We start from the raw sequence: 19,829 nt of genomic DNA, 5'->3' as shown, positions 1-19,829 counted from the left end.
GGTAGTGCATTCCAATGATTAATTGTTCTATTTGGGAAAATGTATTTTCTTGCGTTTTTATCCTCCCTCTATTTGTACAGTTTTTTTTGCGGTGTCCTCTTGGTGTTGCCTCCCCATAGATTATATACTCATTTATTTTTATCTTCTCCTGTGATGCAGTCCTATAACAATCATGTCTCCTCTTTTCCTTTTCTCTTGTAATGATGATATATATATATTTTTTTTTTAGTCTTTCTTCATAGCTTAGATCCCATAAGCTTGGAGCCCATCTTGTAGCAGCTCTTTGTACCTTTTAAGTTTTACCTATGTGTTATTTGAAATGTGGATTCCAGGCTACAGATGCTTACTCAAGACTTAGTCTAATGGGTTACTTGATTATTTTCATCAGCGTGTCTTTATTTGTATATGTGAATGCTACTCTCATATTAGCAAGCAGTGTGTGTACATGTTCCTTACTTTCTCATTTATGTGGTCAGCCGATGATACTCTGTTATTGATATTTACTCCTAAATCCTCCTTTTCTGGTGTAGGGTTTAACACCCTAACTTATAATCCCAGTCTGGTCTTTTTTCCGTCCATCCATCAATCATCCAAACCTACGTTGTCCCATGAGGAGCTTAGCAGCCCGGGGCTAGGCAAGTTGGTCCTGACATTTAAGATGAAAGTGACCAGCCTCACTCATGCATAAGTGACATTACCTGAGCAATAAACCCCAGTCACCCCTTGGATATAAACCGTCACCGGCTCAATCTGATTGGAGCGCAATAATTACCCACTAAACCACCAAGCGCCAATGTTTGGTTATATGGCTACCACCCAGCGTAATAAATGGTTTCCTGGTGTAGAGGAAACCATTTGGCTTGTCACTCAGTGTAGAGTCACCCACAGGCAGAAGGAAGAGGAAAGAATGAAGTATAGAAAGACAGAAGAGGGAGTGTAAAGTCACCCATAGCCAGAAGGATGAGGAAAGAATGAAGGAAAGAAAGACAGAAGAGTAAGGAAGGAAAGAAGCATGGAGGAAAGGAAAGGGCAGACACCTGAGAGCAGCACTACATCGAGTAAGTGGTCTTTTTTCGCTTTTACAAAACTTTATTTCATGACATTTGTCCATATTGAATTCCATTTGCCATATACTGCTCCATTCATGTACCTTATTTCATTCTTCTTGCAGTTCAATGCAAGAGTCTGTGTTTGTAATTTTCCTCTGAATTTTTTTCATCAGCAAACATATATTACTACCTTCCATTTCTGATGTTGCTGTCTGTGTCATTAATATATTCTAAAAACTTATTTGGTGCCAGCACTAAGCCCAGTGGAACCCCACTTGTCACTTCTCTCCACGATGAGTAATTTCCACTTAGTACTGTTCTCATTTTCCTTTTTCTGAGAAAATCCAGAATCCAACTCTACAGAGTACCTTTGATTCCTCCTTGATGGCACAATTTTCCATAAAAGTCTTTTGTGGTGTGTGTGTGTGTGTGTGTGACTGTTGGTGCATGTGCTTGCGATCTCTCTCTCTCTCTCTCTCTCTCTATCTCTGAATAGTCCATGATGTCTCAAATTTTGTTGAGATATGGTAACTTTGTGTTTCTGTTTTTGTCTCACATGAGCAAGAATGTGTGTACGTTTGTCCCACGTTAGTGTTCGTTCGAGCCTGCTGGAATACATGAGTGCTTGATTTCTTGCAGCTTGAAGGTTTACGTACTAAATGTGAAGAAAATGCCGTGCTGGTAAGTGGACTTCTCACTTGGTTAACCCCTTAACCACGAGGCGTCACTTTCGTGACGTTTGGGAGCAAGGGATCATACCGCGGGGCGTCACTTTTGTGATTCTGTGTTATTTTGAATTCACCCGGGCTTTCAAGTGGTGGTTTGTATCATCTATCAGTACTGCCAATGTCCAACACTAGTCAGCACTCCTAATCTCATCTGTACTCCCATCCATTGTTGACAATTTTGCCATTTCTCCCCGTTCTTGACTCTCCTCCCTACCCCCCCTCCATTACCCTATCCTCTCGCCTGCCCGGCCATGCTATGCTAAGTAAATCTTCCCTGGAATTTTTCACTGATTTCATCCATTGAAATAAGTCCTATGCCCTATTCTTATACCAAATAATATATACAAGAAAGAAATAAGGTAAGTGAGAGTGACATACACCTGGAATTGGCTAATTATCACCTGACAACACCTCACATGACTCGTTCGCTAATTTTCACTGTTTATTTCCCCTTGAAATATGGCGTATAATCAATTTTCTTAATAAATATACATATAAGGAGGGAAGGGAGAAGCCTAAGTGATATTTACATTCACCTGGAACTACCTAATTCATAATGTATTGTCTAGATTTCCTGCCAATCATTTCACTGCTATATGTTAGCTGCTGTCAAGAGGCTAACGTTGGGAGTAATGCATTTCCCTAGGTAGGCCACCACCCCGGCCCACGCTTATCAGTTCACTCTCATCTTCCAATGTGAAGGTACGTCTGTTTGCTCTTGCTAACTTCAGGCACTTTTCACCCCCATGCAATGGGCCCTGTGACCTTTACCCCCTACTAAACCTCGTGTGGAAAGAGGTAAAGGGCTGACAATTGATAAAAGAGTGACTACGATCTTTCTATTGGGTAAAACAGTGAAAGTAGAATTGTAAATAATGTGTAAATAATGTGTAAACAGCAAGTGAAAGTAATGAATGTAAATATACATGAACAGTGGAAAATAGTCTTATAAGTTACTTCAAGTGACAGTGCATAACACAGTGTAAATAAAATAGAAATGTAAATAACGTAAATAAAATAGAGAACGTAAATAGAAATGTAAATGAGTAGTATTATAAGAATACGAGTATATACCCTAGGAGTAATGAAAGTGAAAGTTTCACTCTAGCATGTATGAATACTATGAGTTATGAGAGTGAAGGTGAAAGTGACATTCACTCTCAATGCTAGTATACAGGACGAGAAAGTGAATGCTACGTATTTTACTGAAAGAAATTGAATCCCTACAGTGACAATAAACTAATACTACTGAAGGAAACTTATGGATAAAGACTGTAGATATATATAAGTGTTATATAGTAATAGAAATATAAAGTGCGAGGGGTTTTATGAATAATAAATGACAGAATAACAACAGCGAACTAGCGCAAGTGGGAAGGTCATACGCGCTCAAAATTTTCATTGCTTTCACAGTGGTTTTTATTTGGAGTATGGATCCCAAACTACTTGATAATCATAGAGTAGTGTTTATAGTGTTAATATCTGGCTGTGGTAATCATATTACGGGTTTTCGGGAAGTGTAAAGTGGAGACTTCGTTACCCAACTTCAGAGGTCTCCACAAGTCCTACGGTAATCGACGAAGGCTCAACAAACATCCCAAGAGAAAGCTGAAGGTATGTGCCATAGGCATATGTAATTTTAATATTCTAGGACTAATAACTGATTTTTGGCAAATATTTTTTGAAAGTCTGTCAGAGCCCGAATAACCCCGCGGGAGACGCAAAACATTGGGAAACATGCCCGCGGTGTAAGGGTTAAGACCACGAAATGTGTTCTTACTTCCCGTTCTTTGATGAAATATTGTGACTTCCTGATCTTGTATTACAATGTTCTTCTTCCATACATTAACATGTTTTTCTCTTTATTAATCTCCTACCAGTCTAACCTGTCGGGGACTAAAAGTTTGCCCCGTTCCGTCAGTACGTCAGTACCGTAGGTCCGTCAGTCCGTCCGCGTCATTACCGAGCATCCGTCAGTCCGTCCGCATCATTACTCTGCGTCCGTCAGTTCGTCCGCAATTTCGTGTCCATTCTGTATCTTCCACATGCATGGACAGATTTTGATATAACTACACACAATTGTTCATCATACCATGATGATGTGTCGTGTGCAACAGCCAGCCATGTACTCCCAAGGTCAAGGTCACACTTGGGGCTCAAACAAGGTCACGTGCTGTCAAAGTTAATACCCAAACTTACATTCGTTTCCTTGCTGTAACTTCCAAATGCATGGACATATTTTGATTTTGCTTCATGTAACTGTTCCCCATACCATGACGGTGTGTCGCGCGCAACAACCAGCCATCTACTCCCAAGGTCAAGGACTTTACAGACCCATATAGTGAACACAGTACGTGCGTATTGCCATCATACCCACATATTATACACAGTACTGTACATATGTATGGTTATCATCCGCTAGGAGACTTTGTACTGCATGGCAATACGTCATTCACTGGTTTAATTATTTTTTTTTTTCTGCATTCAAACATTTCTAATCAGCAAGTGAAAGGTACAGGATTTTCGAGCTGGGAAACATTATATAATCCAACTTTAGTCCCTTCAGTGAGAGAAGCTATCCTAAGTATAACACGAGCGTCTGCAAGTAGGAAATACAAATAGACGTCATCGCAGTAAAGATACCTTGTCCTTCATTACAATCTCGACTCTTATTTTTGTTCCTACCAGGTAAATTGCGCTCAGTTTAGGGGAGATTTTCCAAAATGGAGTTAAAATGTCTCAATAATCTATTCATTGTCATAATACTTTCTTTTATGCTTCATTCTTACCATTATCAAACGATTCATCATAACTTACTTTTTATTTTGCTTCCTGAAAAAGCTTCTGATAATGATGCTAACTTGGACTCCATTTCCCTGGGCTTTAGATGCTTACTGTCATGACTGTCGTACCGTTCCATCATTACAACCCTCAGTTCTTAAAGAGTTATAGTGACAATAACGGTATTATTATAAAAAAAAAAAAAATGTGGGGGAAGATGTAAGCAGTCCCCTATGTTTTAACGATCATATACAGATCGCATATATGCAGCCTGCATTCCACAGTACTGAGAGTAGTCAACAATTACATGGAAATTGTCACGGGGTTTTTATGATTATACAATACTGAAGGATGATTTCCAGTTATACTGAAGCAGGGACAATGAAATGTCTTGCTAAAATCGAGCAATGATTACTTTATGCTGGCTTGTTTCGCTCGATTCTCTAAGAACGAGAATTTATAAACTTTCTCAACGGTACACAGTAGAGACTAATTCCTCACAATTGCTGTTTATTGGTACTGTTAGCCTCTGGAGAAAGTGACTTCACCCCTAACAATAAATAACTAATACTATTAATGACATCAGGTTCTTGCTGATGCGTTAACTCTTAGAAGGCACAACGGATTTTAAGCTTAATACAACAAGACTGGCCCAAGTACCAGTTATGAATAGCAATGCGTTTATGCAAGCTAGGAGCTATAACTAGAATAAGCTTAATTATGGAGAAATGAAACACGAGTTTACATTACATTAAGCTCAAAGAAAAAGAATTGTTAAATTTATTGATTACAAAGGAATAAATTTAACTTTACATTTCAAAGTGAATTCAAATAAAGAGATCGCACTCACTCACTCACTCAAAAGCTAAATTCTTAAACCTAGGAAAACAACATGCGGCGCAGCCCGCCGGCATGTGAGGGAACAGCACCTTAACTAAACTCTTAAGTCTAGGAAAACGAAAAGAAAATACTGGTCAAAGAGTGGACTAAGCGGTGACCGGGTTGCACTCGCTGTCTCTCGCCAATCACAGCTATATGGGAATACGGCGACTGTGGGAACTAGGTGTCGTTGAGGAAGGACACTGCCACACACAATCTACTTCCATGGCGCTCAAATCTTGACTGACTAACTCGTGGGAGAGAAGGGAGCGCTATGGTTGCCTTTATAACGGTAGAATGAGCGAAACACGCCCAAAACAAATCACTCAACAGAAGCGCTAATGTCTCACACAAAGACAATCACTTATGACTGAAAAATTGATTTGAAAAGACTCCCGACCGAATGTGCGGTTAACTGAGCGATAAACTGGGATTCCACTAGAGTTCGTGGTTTCCCACAAAAACCAATGTCACTAGCCGACTCGTGACATTACGCCCCATGAAAATCAAATCTTTTTTTCTTCAGAAAAAAAATTTCAATATACGTACATATAATTCCTAACTCAGTCACACAAGATTCATACTGTGGTGTGTGTGTGCTATCCTGCTACAGGAGAAAGTCGCAGTCGTCAGTGAGCGAAAAAAAAACTCGTATTTACGTTAATAGAAGCAAGCTTGAGGGAAAAACTCCGTGACGACGGTGAAAAATCCTGTACTCAGGTCAAACTGAGCAAAAAGTTTGCTACATTTATGTTAACAACTAATTGTTATGTAGTGTAATGTATGTAATACATGGTGTAGGTGTGACAGTTGTGATGTAACTATACCTATGTGTAAAATCATGTAATACAAATTTATAGTAAATAATGACAACGAGGCAGAAGAGAAGCGGCAGCATGCGACAGGGATGACCAGCTAATCTGCACAGCAATGCTGCACCCACCAGCCGCACCTGCGAAAACAATCAAGGTGGAGCATCAAAAGTATCATTTCTCTCTCTCTGCCTAGCAATCAGTACTTCTGTTACAAAAAGTACATTATTACATTATTAACCAGGAAACGTAGGGGTAAGGGTTCTTTGCAGGGGAGCTCCAACCTGGCATGCACCTCGCTCAACATCAGGCGCACCCGGCCGGCATGTGAGGGAACAGCACCTTAACAACATCCCATCACCCGGTTTACTGGTTAACTAACTCTACGTTTACGATTAATGACAGGAAGCTGAGAATCGCTATGCAATCTCGGGCTCGAGACACAGCCTCGGACTGCCTCTGCAGGGTTCTCAAACTTCCCCCTTAACTTACAGCACATATGTATGTATAGGCCCTGGACATGATGTGTCCTGTGGGGCCAATGGGCGAGACGTCAGGTCTGCACCCACTTCACCACTACCCTGTCTCTCAACTGACTCAGAGATTATGGGTGTGGTTACAAACAGCACAGGAAGGACTTGTCCCTGATTGGTGTTACATTGACACATATTGCAGGAACGCATAAAACTATCTATGTCTCGTCCCATCCCTGGCCAGAAAAAGTCAGCTCGGATATGGCCCTGGGTCTTCCTTTTGCCCATGTGACCTCCTGAGGCTGAACAATGACCCCATTCTAACACTGCTAGGCGGTACTTGGCAGGAATGACAAACTGCAATCGAACCTCGCCCTCGGGTGTTCATGACTCACGGTAGAGCAGCCCTCGTTTACGAAGGAACTTGGCTCGACCTCCCTGTGAATACTTTATCACTCTACCCTTTTGTTTCTTTCACACAGCAGCAAGTGTCGGGTCAGAATGTTGTTCTTGAACAACAACTTGGCTACACATCAGATCTTGTGGTGATTCAATGGTCACTGGGGTGACACAATCTGGAGCCTCAGTCATGGCTCATGTTTCTGCAGCCGAAGTCTGAGTAGCGTCATCTTCGGTGCAACTATCCTTGGCACAGGGATTATTGCCTATGATCAGGTCAAATAAAGGTTCTGGCATGACAACTGTGAGTGTCGTACCAATATAGAAAAGAGATGTCACCTGGATACGTGCCTCAGGGAACAATCTCACTGATCCATCAGTAAGGTTAGCATGGATCTGTCGACCTGTGTACTGCTCATGCCGAACTAAACTCTGCTTGACAGAGCAACCTGAGGACCTGTTGTCTCTCAGGACCTTCACAGGGATGTCTCCCACAAACCCTGGCTGAACAAGGGAGGTACTGTCACCTGTGGGAGGGCCTGTGGAGGAAGCAGCCAGCCACTCATGAGGCTGCTGAATAAATGATGCGGCAAACATTGTGCCCTGTGAACTAGATACTTGAAGGGACGTACTCACTGCCTGGGAAGATGGAACACTGGCCATCTGTGGAAGGATTTTCCACTGTCACTGTGATACTAGAGAACTGTGGGGGAGTACCCGTACTGCGAGGGATGACACCACCGTGCTGCTGCTGAGGAATGAAGGCTGCGCTTGCCTCCTGCCTCCTATTCACTTGTGCTGGTGGTGAAAAGGACGATCCCGACGGTCGGTTGCATGGCTGATACTGATGCTGGTTACGGTACTTGTACCTCTTCCACTCAGGCTTCTGACTGTTTTACCCCTGGTCCTTCCACTGCAGTTTTGGACCTTGGCCATTATTCGGAGAACGGCCTTGTTGCTGGGGTTCAGTCTGAGACAGTTTCCCAGATTTATCAGCTTTACTGTTCCAGGTATGCTACTTGCGAGTTTGATACCCGTATGCAGTAAAGAATGCGTCAGCCTTCTTCACCATTTGGCTGGCATCTTTTACCTGGCAGATCTTAAGTTGAGCCATAAGTTCAGTAGGCCAAGACTTTTCTAGCTGCATGCACAGCATAAGGTCCATTATCCCCTCACGCGTGGAAGGAGTTTCATCTTTCTCCATCCACTCATCTAAGTAAGCAGTAAGCCGGTCAAGAAACTGAACAGCAGTCTCTTTATCCTGTAAACGCTCCCTCATGAACTGACTCTTGGCGTCGTCAACTGTGAGACCATACGCTTTGACAAGAGCGGCCTTCATCATCTCATACATGAGATTGTCTCCATGAATTCTGTGGAGAATATCGAGGGCAGGGCCCTCAAACAGGCTAAGAAACTGAAGCTGCTTAGCTGCATCATCCAGTTGGTAAAGTTGAGCCATGTCTTCAAAACGAGCTATGTATGGCTCAATTCGCTTGCCTTCTTTGTATGGGGGAAGCTTGATGTGTGGGGTCGCCATAACATGTGCAGGGAGAACGCTAGTGGAGCTTGGACCAACTGCACCAGACGTGTCTGAAGCCAAGGAATCTCGCTTGAGCTTCAATATTTCAAATTCATGTTTTTCGCGTGCTTCTCGCTCGGCACGTTCGTGTTCTCGTTCTCTGTCTCGTTGTTCACGCTCGTATTCACGTTGTTCTTGCTCTTGTACTAGCTCGAGTTCGCGTTGTTTTTGCACGTGTTCGCGCTGTTCTCGCTCGTATTCGCGCTCCTTTTCGCGTTCCTCACGCTGAATTCGACGCTCTTCACGAGCATCACTCTCGCGCTGCTGTTCGTAATTAAACCGAGAGAGGACGAACTCCTTAATTTCGGTTGGGTCCATAAGACCCATATCTTTGGCTTGCTGTACATAGAGGCTGGACGACATGATGCTAACTCAATCTAAGTAACTAGTGACTCAGTACTGACTGCGATTTTTTTTTTTGCAAAGAGATATGCCAATAATAAAAAAATAAAGAATATAGGCACAGGTTAGTGGTGACCAGTTTTATCTAATTAAACTGATACAGAAAGAAAATTGGTAATTTTTTTACAAGTGCACAGGGACGTCTTTTTTGGTGAAACCAAGGTATTTCTGATAGTTTTTGATGTGTTTTGAACGAATCTGACCTTCATTTCTGCCGCAAATCAGTATATTTCAAGATATCCCCCACCCCCCCTTCCCCCCACAAGAATGGGGGAGATGGGCGAACCCGGGGTTTTTGGGTGGGGGAAATCACATAATATATTGATCTGCGTTAGAAATGAAGGTCAGAATAATTCACAGCACATCAAAAACCATCAGAAATACATTGGTTTCACCAGCCAGGCCGCTGCGCGCCGGGCCGTCTGGCCTACTCCTCACCGCCTTGCACCAACAATCGCCTGCCCGCTGTCACCAGCAAACCATTATCTCCTAAGCTAAACTAAGCTAAGCCATAAAATTCTATTTTTCCGTGCCAAGAACAATGGGGGACCTGTGGGAAAGCGGGATTTTGGGTGGGGAAAACACGCAAAAATGACTTATTTCTGACTGAAACTGTTATTAAATTCAAACCAAAAACACTAAAATCCTTCGGAAAAATGGAATTTTAAGCTTCTTAGGGAGTCCGTGTTTGCTAACTGGGGGGCTTCGCCCCCCAGACCCCCCAGCCCTGGCCGTGCTTTCTAACTGGGGGGCTTCGCCCCCCAGACCCCCCCTGACATTAACCAAACCTCATCTAACCTAACCTAACCGGGTTTAAATACGAAATAATGCCTTACCAGTTTACAGCTCCTGAAGTACTTACGGTAAGTTTGCAGGCTTCACAGGTCGTGGCTGGAGACGAACTGACTTTCAAATCCTGCGGGACCCTACCGTATCTGAAATTCAAATTTGTGCGCCGGTTGTATCAGTTTGAACTTCACGCATGAGCAGATAGTGCGTGACGTAACAGTAGACACATGCTTTAGCCCCACCCATAAGTCACGTGAACCGTGACGTGATGGTAGACACACGCGAGACAGGACCACAGTGCATTAGGCACGAGCCGCGATGGGTCTCACGTATCGCCAGACTATGTAGAGAGTAATTTTTCGGAAAATTTTCAAAAATCTTTTTTCGCGTTAATATTCATTTGCGGAAGTTGTTTCTAGGGTTCAAAATGTTCGCAATGGTGAGATTTAGATATCTGTAAGAGTAAAATTGAGATTCCAAATCCCTGTGCACTTGTAAAATAATACCAGAAAATTAAACAAACAACTGACTGTCAAAACTATTATGTAAATTAATAAAAATGAATCAATAATCACCAGTAAGGTATTGCCTATTGACTTTAATGATAAATACCTAAGTATGAACGAGTGAGTATTATCTCGTGAATAGCTTTAGAGCTAGGAGTTAATATCCTGGAATGAGGTCGCCAATTGTCACGGGGTTTTTATGATTATACAATATTGAAGGATGATTTCCAATTATACTGAAGCAGGGACAATGAAATGTCTTGCTAAAATCGAGCAATGATTACTTTATGCTGGCTTGCTTCGCTCGATTCTCTAAGAACGAGAATTTATAAACTTTCTCAACAGTACACAGCAGAGACTAATTCCTCACAATTGCTGTTTATTGGTACTGTTAGCCTCTGGAGAAAGTGACTTCACCCCTAACAATAAAAAACTAATACTATTAATGACATCAGGTTCTTGCTGATGCGTTAACTCCTAGAAGGCACAACGGATTTTAAGCTTAATACAACAAGACTGGCCCAAGTACCAGTTATGAATAGCAATGCGTTTATGCAAGCTAGGAGCTATAACTAGAATAAGCTTAATAATGGAGAAATGAAACACGAGTTTACATTACATTAAGCTCAAAGAAAAAGAAGTTAAATTTATTGATTACAAAGGAATAAATTTAACGTTACATTTCAAAGTCGATTCAAATAAAGAGATCGCACTCACTCACTCAAAAGCTAAATTCTTAAACCTAGGAAAACAACATGCGGCGCAGCCCGCCGGCATGTGAGGGAACAGCACCTTAACTAAACTCTTAAGTCTAGGAAAACGAAAAGAAAATACTGGTCAAAGAGTGGACTAAGCGGTGACTGGGTTGCACTCGCTGTCTCTCACCAATCACAGCTATGTGGGAATACGGCGACGGTGGGAACTAGGTGTCGTTGAGGAAGGACACTGCCACACACAACCTACTTACGTGGCGCTCAAATCTTGACTGACTAACTCGTGGGAGAGAAGGGAGTGCTATGGTTGCCTTTCTAACGGCTAGAATGAGCGAAACACGCCCAAAACAAATCGCTCAGCGGAAGTGCTAATGTCTCACACAAAGACGATCACTTATGACAGTGAAAAATTGATTTGAAAAGACTCCCGACCGAGTGAGCGGTTAACTGAACGATAAACTGGGATTCCACTAGAGTTCGCGGTTTCCCACAAAATCCAATGTCACTAGCCGACTCGTGACAGAAATGCTAGACCTATCCTGTAATTATCACATGGTTAGGAGGTTTATTCACATTTTCGAGCTCTCACGTTTTAACAAAACGGCATTATGATTAACAAAATATCTACCTCTGGTAGCTAAGAACTGCACTTGCAGGAAGAACAAGAAACATGCGACGGTTTGCTTTCTACTTCCCTAGTCACTCCCGCTGAAATGAACCATTAGTTACGACAAGAAGATAACAATAGCATTATTTGTGACTGAACGTACAGTATGGGTGGCAAGGGAGAGGGGAGGAGGATGTAGACTACGAGAATACGAGGAAGGGGGAAGAGGGAAAGAGAGAAAAGGGGAGAGGGAGAGAGGAGGTGATGGAGAAGGAGCATGGGAGACGAGGCTGGGAGAGAGGGAGTGGACTACTATCCATTTCATGAACCGTGTATCATGGTTAACTCAAATATCTTTCAAACTAATCAATTGATCGGTATGATACTTTGACACAGTGTACATGACACCTCCCGCTAATTTTTGGTAATATACGGCATTGCCAAGTGGTGTTACTGAAGGCGTTTACTCTTGACATTTAAAGGCAAAGTCGCGTGAGTCGCCAGACTAATCAACACAATCGAACGTCCGCTACCCCCCATCCCCTTCCTCTCCCTCCCTACCTCCCTCCCTCTCCCCCCTCTCCCTTCCCCCTCCTCATTTCCCCCCTCCCCCTCCTCACTTCCCCCCTCAACCCTCATTCCTGCTGGCCTTCCCGTGCCCCCCCCCCTCTGTCCACTCTATCATGTTATAATGATTAGTATCGGGTATCATAAATACAGTATGTTGCTGTTTGTAGAGTCTGTGTTCATTTAATCATTGTTATTGTATGTCCTGAAGTTATATAAACGGGAGTTGACTAAAGAGCGTATGACCGTCACCTTATTCACCCAATATAATGTGCCTACTATCACGATCTCTTAATTCCTTTACCACCCATATCGACGTGTTTACTACGAGCAGGTAAGATAACTTACAAACCAGTACGGTACGGTATATAATCAACACTACATAATAGGGCCGTAATGGATTTATGAAATTCTCTCTCTCTCTCTCTCTCTCTCTCTCTCTCTCTCTCTCTCTCTCTTATAATAAATATCATAATAGGTAGAAAAGTGATGCAAACAACTGAGCATATTACAGAAAGTTTATTCACAGTCTTCGTCACTATCAAGGAACAAATCATCCTCGAAATCACTCTCGATGTTAGGTCAGACCACGCTATATCCTTTTCATTAAGAACTTTCCAGCTATCTGCTACTACTGAATAATATTATGGTAAACAGTATTTTATTGCATATTGTATGTTACATACAGGTATTGGGGGGAATGCTGAGAGAAAGAGAGAGAGTGAAACAGTGAGACAGAGGGAGGGAGGGAGAGAGGGAGGGAGAGGAAGGAGATGGGGGGTAGCGGACGTTCGTTTGTGTAGATTAGCCCTGCAGGGCTCACGCGACTTTGCCTTTAAACGTCAAGAGTAAACGCCTTCACTAACACCACTTGGCAATGCCGTATATTACCAAAAATTAGCGGGAGGTGTCATGTACACTGTGTCAAAGTATCATACCGATCAATTGATTAGTTTGAAAGATATTTGAGAAAAACCATGATACACGGTCCATGAAATGGATAGTAGGCGAGGAAAGAGAGGAAGAAGGAAAATGGGACTGCACTGAATGGAAGAAAGCCAGAAAGAAGAGGGAGAGGAAGGGAGAGAGAAAGAAGGAAGGAGGAGGGAAGGGGGAGAGGAAGTGGAGAAGAAAGAAGCCTAGGAGGGAGAAGGAGGAAGGGAGGATGGGAAGGAGCGGGACATTGGTACTGGGAAGGAGAGGGAGATGGGAGTAGGTGAGGATGAGTAGGGGGAGCAGGTGAGGTGGGGAGGAAGGGATGGAAGGAGGGAGAAGGCGAGGGAAAGAAGGGGGGGGGGGATGAAAGAATGAGAAAGCATTAAAAGTGGAAAGAATGTTAGAGGCTATTTGGCACAGAGGAATCCTGTAATTGAAAGAGAGAAAGAATGAGTGAAAAACAAGGCAAGAGACAAAGGAAAACAAAAATATGAAAGAAAGAATGCGCGAGGAAGGACGAAAAAAATAGAGACACCTGAGAGTCTTAATATACAAAAAGGGAGGACGTTGGATAACATATTGTATGTGACGGAGAGAGAGAGAGAGAGAGAGAGAGAGAGAGAGAGAGACTGTTCCACAAAGTCCGGTTAGCCTGTTTTAATGTCTCCCAGAAGCTCTCATCAATTTTCTTTGAAGTATTGCCGTCTCATTTTGCTATACTCTGTTCAAATTAACTTGGCCTTAAACAGCCGTCTCTCTATCTCGAATGCTGAGCAGTAACGACAGACTAAAACTGAAATATGATGACAGTCACGAAGAAGTGCACTGGCAAGGTTGTAGAGCTGTATTAGTGTCCTGTTCTGCCACTGAGCTACGCAAAATAAGCTCCAAAATCTCGAAAATATCTGCCAAGTTAACCTGAACGATATATAAGTCTCCCATGGTACTTTGTGCTATATACCCTCAAATGTGTGTATGTGTGTGTGTGTGTGTATAGCTCACATACTCCTCACGTGGATCAGCAGCTCATCTATATACGTTGATGCCGTGTTTACTGGATCCTGCAAGCGGAAGGGGCCAGCTCAATGATGCATTAATCTCTGAGTCACTTGTTGTAATCAGAAACAAACAGAGCCAAACTGAAACTCCCAAGGTGGCTCCAGCAATTGTCCGTGCACGTTAAGTGATGTATTCAGGGATGTGGGTCACTTTGATGGAAATATTTCGATTGAGAATTCTATAAATAGCTCCAGATTTTTCATGAGTGCAAAGATCAGTTCATAAAATAACCTCATTGGGTTTGTCTTAGGCCCTTTTTGTTATGTTTTTCTTTCGAAAACCCCAAGGGTCTGACACTAAACAGCTTGGATGTTTCAGCGCACTGATCGTAAGGAGCAATTGATCCCCATGGCCAAGGAACACCATTTTCTGATACGGGAAGCGACTCGTACCTGCCTAATGATCGCCTAAGCAAACTCGACCTGTTAAGAAAAAACAAAAAAAAATTGTGTCGGCATAATTAGAGTAGGCGAGAGGTCTCCAGGGCATGGCTCACGATCCACATGCTTATATTTGATTCACTAAGGCCTAAATGCTGAAAAATGGCTTGCGTCGGACTTGGAAGTCGGGTTTGGGATAGTTCCAAGCCCAGTATCAAGGCTTACTGTCGAGATCAGTCAGCTTACCTTGGCCATGTGCTGAATCGAGACTCAAGTCTGACTTCACAAAATTGGGCTCAAACCTTCGACTAGTTTCAGATAAGCCAGTCACAGTGGAGATTTTTTACATTATTTAGCGCCGATTTCATTTGTATCGTACAGATGCCAGTAGTCATGGACTATGCATGTAAGATGTGTATAATGTGCCCTATATTGTTATTGCAGTACAAGTTATAACGTGTGGAATAAGGACTGCAAAACAGGACCTATATTACAATGAGCTGAACAGGCAATGAAAAATATGTATCACTGTAATGCACAAACGTGCACAGAGTACACACATAATTCTGTAAGTGGTGTTGAAGCAGAGAAAATTGTTAATCACATAATACTTTATTATATTCACCATACGAACTGTACTAGACATTATGGAAACTGTAAAATAAACTAAATATAAAATGCTGTGGTATAGGAGAGTGTACAAGAAAGCTTTCTCATGCCCTAGTAGCCTACTCCGTACTGTATATAACACTGATGCCATCGTGCTGCAAAAAGGAATATCATAAGGCACTGACAGCAACATTTGAATGTATTATCATCAAACGATGAAAATTATTCTTATAAAATTTATTCAAGTGTACAAAACGCGGCCAATACAAGTATATCTTCTAAAGGCCAAATGTTTTGAATAAATTTAATATACTTTGTGTTAAGGAACTTATGCAGCCACAGTCTCTTGTTGTCTTAGGGGCTGGTGATAAATTGTTCATCACTTTAAAAGTAAATATACTCTACAGAACTGTTGAATAACAGGATCTCAGCGATCAAGTTTGAATAAAGCCCACTGAGTGACAGCTTGAACTGGAGAGCATCGGCTCGGCCTGTGAGAGGCTGAATCCTTGTTTCTGCATATTGGCTCTTGGTGAGGGAGGGGGGGTCACAGGTCTGACTAGACTAACTCAAGCCCCAAGTCCAGCTCAAGCTCACTCTTGCATTTGGGCCTAAATGTGAGTCGCGAGAGAACGATTGTATACCGTACATTCCTGTTCTCCATCCACTGCTCGTACGTGTTCAGGGATGGACTAGCAGCCAGTTAGACTTTTATATGTATCTTCAGTTGCTGGAACCAGAGTATCAATAGCATATCATCTGTGACGCATTTTACAGTCTACAACACAAGATCAGTTGCAGTATGGCTTGGAATAAATTATCCTAAAATATCTTTTTGTTTACTTAAAAGGAAGCTAATAATTTATGTCCACTAATAAGTATTTATCTCTTCATTAGCCTATATCATATCATCATTAGAAAAATTTTCGCATCTTGTGGCTCTCGAAAATTCAAAAATATTTGTGTGTGGGTCTTAGGTCCTGACTTTCCAATTACTCCTGATATACGCCATAGAGGAGAGGTATAAAAAGCCCAGGAGGGTGAGATGTATGTTTGGAACAGAGCAAATTGAAATAATGTATGGGCTATAATAGGGTTACTCGCTGTCAATAATTTATAACAGTCAAGAAGTGAAGCAACTGGGAAAACCGTAAATCAGCCATAAATCAGAGAAATCTGTTAAATGTTTGGTGTCGATTAATACATAATGCTGCTGAGAGACTGAATGAGGTTGTTTTTCTCTTGTGTTCAGGCTTCGCCTCACTGGATCTCTAAAGAGTGATAATGAAGGAAAAATAAAAAGAAAATACCAGTCCCATTCACTCACGCAGATAGCTGAAGTCATTAATTGTTCATTATATCACCGATCAGTTTTTCTTATCTACATCCATTCCTTTCCAATTTCTAGACCCTAATGCCTCATTTGTCCTTTGCCATATCCATCTCACTTTGCTTTGTTCATTAGTTTTTACTCTTCTTTCACTGAAGCACTCCTCACACTTTCTTCATTCATGCATCTCTCAAATTTACCTTTCTTTCTTCTTTCTTGTATCGTCTTCTTCTTTTATCATTTTTCTTCCCTTCTTCCCTCTTCTCTTCTTTTCGATTCTTCTTCCTTTCTTTCCTCTTCCCTCCCTTTCGATTCTTCTTCCTTCCTTCTCCCGTCCTTTTTTCTTTCCGGTTCTTTCTTCTTATCTTTTTGTCCCGTTACCTATGCCATTCCATTCTTCCTGCCTTCCGTCTTTCTCACCTTTCATCTTGCTTTTCTTTCATCTTACCTTGTTTCATGTCTCCATTCTTACCCTCTTTTCATCCTTCTGACTTTCCTACTTCCTTGGCTTTCATCTTCCTTCTGAACTACTACGCTGCGTTCAGACTTAACAGATTTCTTTCCTTTTTCTCTACATCCCCCTTTTCCTTCTTTTCTTTCTCTTTTTTCTTCTTTTCTTCCTTCCTTATTTCTTTCCATCCTTTCTCACGTACTTCTTTCCATCTTCCCATTAATCTTTCTTTTCCATGTCTCACTTTTTCTTTCCTACAATTATTTTTTCACTCCTTCCCTTGTCGTTCACTATCTTTCCTTCTTCCTATTTACTTCTCTCCTTTCTTGCTCTTTTCATATTCTATCTCCTTCCTCTTTCTCTTTTCTTCTAATTTTGTTCCTCGTCAAATTCCATTTATCCATCCATCCCTCCTTCCTTACTTCCAATTTTTTTTTTTTTCTGTCTTTTTCTTTCTTCCTTCCACTTCACTTTCTTTCTTTCTTTTTTCCTTCCTTCGATCCTTCCTTATACTTTGTTTTTCTTTTGATCTTTCTCTTGCCTTCATTCTTCCTTTCGTTTCGTCCTTCTTCTCTCTCTCTCTCTCTCTCTCTCTCTCTCTCTCTCTCTCTCTCTCTCTCTCTCTCTCTCTCTTCGTCCCTCTCTCTCTCTCATGTACCTTTATTGCCTGTGTCTTTCATTAGGTTCGTCCTTTCGGCCTTCTCTTCCTCACCTTTTCCGCTCCAAATTATCCTTCCGAACACGTCTCACACAACACAACTTTTTATTTATTTATTTATTTTCACCGATTCTTTCACCTCCTTTCCCCCACTCAGTTGTGCTCTCATTCTTTATCGCCCCTCCCCCCCCTCTCTCTCTCTCTCTTCCTTGCCTCATTCTCTCCCTTCTCTCATTCGTATACTCTCTCTTCCGTTTTCACCACTCCTCACAAACTCTTACCTCTTCGGTCTAAAGAGCTTTCACCTCAGTCTCCCTTCTTTCACTATCTTCCAAACAATTCTTATTTATATCTTCCATTTTTCTGCTCTATACCACCATTTTTCCTCTCGTCAAAACCTCACACTTTCGTCTTTTCCTCTCCCTGGTCACAAACTCATGTCTGTTCCTGCTCATCTTTTCTTACCTCTGCTTCCTTTACTTTCATTCTGGCGGTCCTCTCACCTTTTCCACTTCTCCCCGTTCTCTCATTCTCTCCATTCACTCTACCATCTTTGTTTCTCCTTCTCATAAATTCTTGCCTCATCCCTTCCGCTACTCTCACCTGCACCTGCCCCCTTTCATCATCTTCCAAACAACTGTGGCGTCATTAATTCTTCCCACGTCAGTTCTTCCCCTGCTCGTCATTCTGCCTTTCTCATATTTTTGCCACCGCTTTAATCTCTCCTCCCGCCTTTTATTGTTGACGAATCCCACGTACTCAACTTTTAAAATTTCCGATTCTCGAAACTTTATATTAATGTCATCTGTAAATATATATTGTTTCTTGGAGTTACTGATATTTCGAAATAAATTATGTTTATTTTTAGGACGAAAAAATTTAGTTTTTGATATTAGTAATTTTTGGTAAGCCTCAAGACTAAATTTTAGCTACAAGTAATCACACTGTTCTTCGCTCCGCAAAAAATAACTTCATTCATACTAAATGCTTTGATCTCTCCAACTCAAATTCTTCCCGATCCATTTGGCGCTTTATCTCATCATTCCTCCTTCCTCTTTTCCGCTCTGATTGCTCAGTAGCTGTTTCTTCAACTGATAAAGCAGAACTCTCCGCTTAGACTTTCCTCTCCAGTTCCACCTTAAACGATTCAGGTGCTGTTCGTCCAACCCTTCCATCTCTGACATCCTCATAGCTGAGATTAAAATTTCTCCAGTTGTGCTTTCTGCCATCACTGACCTCAATACTAACAAGGCATACGGGGCTGATGGCGTCCCTCTTGTTGTCCTCAAAAACTGTGTCTCTCTGCTTACACCCTGCCTAGCTAAACTTTTTTCGCCTTTGTCTATCAACTTGTACCTTTCCTTCTCACTGGAAGTTTGCTCTCATTTAGCCTGTGCCAAAGAAGGGTGACCATTCACAGCCCCCCATGTATCGCCCAATTGCTTAACATCCTTTTTTTTTTTTAAATCTATCCTTTACAAATAATAATAATAATAAAGTCGCTTTCCTATCAAAACCTTCTCTCCAATCATCAGTATGGGTTCGCCAGGGACCCTCCACTGGCGATCTTTTCACTTTACTTTCATACTCGTAGTCATCCTCCTTTCTGGACTTTTGGTGAACGTTTTGCCATTGCACTTGACATCCTAAAGGCTTTCGATCGAGTCTGGCATGAACCTTTAATTTCCAAACTGCCCTCTTACGATTTCTATTATTCTAGTTGTGCTTCCTTTCTGGTCGTTCTATGGCTTCTGTTTTAGAGGGCCACCGTTCTTCGCCTAGAGCTACCAATCACGATGTTCCTCAGGGTTCTGTCCTATCACCAACTCTCTTCCGTCTGTTTCTCAATGACCTTCTAAGCTGTACATCTAACCCTATCCACTCATACGCTGATGCCTCCACCTTTCACCTTACAATCCACTTCTCGCAGCATCCAGCTCAGCAGTTACTTCAACAAAAAAGGAATGAGGCTATGGCACACCTAAGGACTGACTGGGGTTATATCTCAGAATGAGGTAAAAGTAATCTTGTTGTTTTTAATGCATCAGTTTCTCAGTTCTTACAGCTTTCTACCCATTAAAACCTTCCACAGGTGTATCCTCTGTTTTATAACAATGTCCAA

The sequence above is a fragment of the Coenobita brevimanus genome, chromosome 30 (genome assembly GCF_032717465.1).
Source record: "Coenobita brevimanus isolate Jiangsu-jjx chromosome 30, ASM3271746v2, whole genome shotgun sequence".
Taxonomy (NCBI): domain Eukaryota; kingdom Metazoa; phylum Arthropoda; class Malacostraca; order Decapoda; family Coenobitidae; genus Coenobita; species Coenobita brevimanus.
This window is presented reverse-complemented; position numbering follows the sequence as displayed.